The 3,046-nt window shown below is 40.4% G+C and overlaps 1 protein-coding gene across 1 annotated transcript in view; it reads left to right on the top strand.

The window, feature by feature from the left end:
- LOC106877392 (uncharacterized) overlaps positions 1-3,046 on the top strand; it is a 115,521-nt gene that overhangs the window by 1,192 nt on the left and 111,283 nt on the right. The window lies entirely within an intron of this gene.

The raw sequence follows: 3,046 nt of genomic DNA, 5'->3' as shown, positions 1-3,046 counted from the left end.
CCTAATGACCATTAGGGTCTGAGGAAACGCTGTAAAGCTTGGCACTTTGGACGTGAAACCGACGGTAACCCCAAACCCTATAGACTGGCCTTAACTATCTTTATCTAATTAGTCTACACTCTGTAACCTAGAGTCTGCTTCTCTTTCGGATTTATGATTTGCTGACGATGTATATATATATACAATTAAACCTTGGGAGAGGCATTATGCCGGTAATAAACACACGCACTGGTTCAGTCCTTTATTAATTTATATAGTTTTTTGTTAAATTATTTCATTGCAGTCTTGCAATCTCTTCAGTAACTTTTCTCTCCACTTCCATTTAACAAAAAACTATATAAATTAATAAAGGACTGAACCAGTGCGTGTGTTTATTACCGGCATAATGCCTCTCCCAAGGTTTAATTGTATTTCTTTCAACACACGTATCCACATCAAGAATCTTGCACACGAAATACACATACGAAATATATATATATATATATATCTTGTATGTCCTGTTGGCTGTATGACTACTACTTTATGAGTTAGAGCTCCATATTGATTACTATTATCCAGTCAGCTTTCAGTATAGTGGTTAGTCGAGCTCTGTACTTAACAGTGTTAATAGTTATGATATACAGAGCATGTGTAGAGGAAAATTAAAATAAACACAATTACAAATTATTAGTTCCTATGTATGTTTCACCATTGCCGTTATTTGGAATTCAGCATTGGATGTTCAAAGCACATTTGGATTCTTAACAGCAATGGGTAGGCATCCAAATGCACATGTCTGTCTGACTGTCTCTCCCTTGCCCCTCCCCCCTCTCTCTCCACACACACACACACACACACATATCTTGTTTCAATTATTGAACTGCGGCAATACTGAAGAGTTTAGGTAAATAAATTGACCCCAATATTTTTCCTTTTCTAAGCCTGGGGCTTATTCTATCGGTCGCTTTTGCTGAACCACTAGGTTGCGGGGACGTGAACAAACATCAGTCGTCGAGCGGTGGGGGAACAAATACACACACACACACACACACACACGATGAATTTCTACGCAGTTTCTGTCTACCAAATTCATTCTGAAGGTATTGGTCGGCTGGGAGCTTATAGTGGGAGACACTTGTCCGATATACCGTGCGATGGGATTGAACACGAAACCACACGGTTGCAAAGCGAGCTTCTTAACCAAACAACCCCACGGTAAAAAAAAACTCCACAAAGAATTCCGTTGGAAATTGGTAGAATTAGAAATATATCCCCAATAGAAATGGTGATAAGGGTCACTTTTGGATAATCTCTGCTCATTAGGCGTCCTCGACCACAACTGATTGACCAAACAACAACACCCTTCACATACCGCCGAGTCCGTCACATAAAGAATTCTGTATTTATTTGGAGCCACGTCGATGTCCATTTGAGTAACTTTATACCCTTTAATGTTTCATCTTAAATCAGTCTCTCTACCAGGTTGCTTTCGGGTTGGCAACAATAATCCTACAACCCGCTGTTGTCCATTGTTATCATGTCTTTATGCTCTTGAGTTGAAGTTCCGTCAAGGTCGACTTTGCTTTTCATCCGTTCGTGGTCAATGAAGTCGCCCTACTCCTTTCACTGAACCTGCTGGCCTTGTGCCGAAAATTGAAACTATAATAATGATAATTATTATTATTCAAAGCCAAGGCCGTGCCCGGGGTGGAGCCACTACGCAGTCGCTCGGTCTGCTAGAAATAGCAGTCAAGTCTCTACAAGTACGCCCTCACGTCTGAGAAATGAAGGACACTTGTTCAAATTAGGATTTGGACCTTGATATACATAATAACTATAAAATGACAGGATGGTCACGCGTGGAATGTCTTTCATCAACAACCTGATCACACTAAAAAATGTTTAAGAGTTTCTGAAACAGTCGTATCTTTTTTGTTTGTTTTTTTTTTAAAGTTTATTCTTGGAAGACGAATTATTGTTGTTGCTGTTGTTTTGGTCGTTGCTATTCAACCCCAAATTAAGCCATCATTAAGACCTGATCAAACCGCACCCAGTTATTCCGTATCCTTTTTAATTTTTGAATAGGATGGGTGTAATTGGAGAGGCAGATACAACTATGCGGTCAAAAAGTTTGCTTCACAACCCACGTGGTTCCATGTTCGATCCCACGGTATGCCGGAGTTTCAAGTTCTCCAATATTTTCTGAGCAAATTGGTTGTCAGAATCCTTGGCAAAACCTGTCTGTCTGTCTGTCTCTCTGTCTCTCTCTCTCTCTCTCCTCTCTCTCACATACAATACACACATGAATGTGTGTTTGTACATTCATTTGTTTATTTATATTTCTTTTGTTACCGAATTAGTTGTTTCTTATTTCTTTATTGCCCACAAGGGGCTAAATATAGAGGGAACAAACAAGGACAGACAAAGGGATTAAGTCGTTAACACCGACCCCAGTGCGCAACTGGTACTTAATTTATCGACCCCGAAAAGATGAAAGGCAAAGTCGACCTGGGCGGAATTTGAACTCGGAACGTAACGGCAGACGAAATACCGCTAAGCATTTCGTCCGGCGCGCTAACGTTTCTGACAGCTCGCCGCCTTTACCGAATTGTTTCTGTCCGCAAATTTCGTTTCACTTGTAAGTCGTTGTCCTTCACTTTTTAGTCCTTGTTTATCCATCTCGGTGATATTCCATATATCGCTAATGCATCCTGATAACTAGTATCATGACATTTAAAATCTTTACATTCTAAACACACCAAAATTATGGATGTGGTCTCCATGGCCGATGAGAATTCCCATGTTTATTTGTCTTTTGTTCTCTGTAAATCGTTTCCATATTCTATTTTGAAACATATATGCATGCATACAAAGTACCAGCAACTTGGGTAGTCGCCCGGGGCGCCATGTGCTAGGAGGCGCCAAGGAGGGCTTGACAAAGACAAGGAAATTTCCTCGACCGTCAGCTTGTACACACCGAAGTTCAGCTTGCCCGGGGCGCCACCAACCATAGGGCTGGCCCCTGCATGTATATATATATATATATATATATATATATATATATATA

This window comes from Octopus bimaculoides, chromosome 17 (assembly GCF_001194135.2).
Source record: "Octopus bimaculoides isolate UCB-OBI-ISO-001 chromosome 17, ASM119413v2, whole genome shotgun sequence".
NCBI classification, from domain to species: Eukaryota; Metazoa; Mollusca; class Cephalopoda; order Octopoda; family Octopodidae; genus Octopus; species Octopus bimaculoides.
This window is presented reverse-complemented; position numbering and strand designations above follow the sequence as displayed.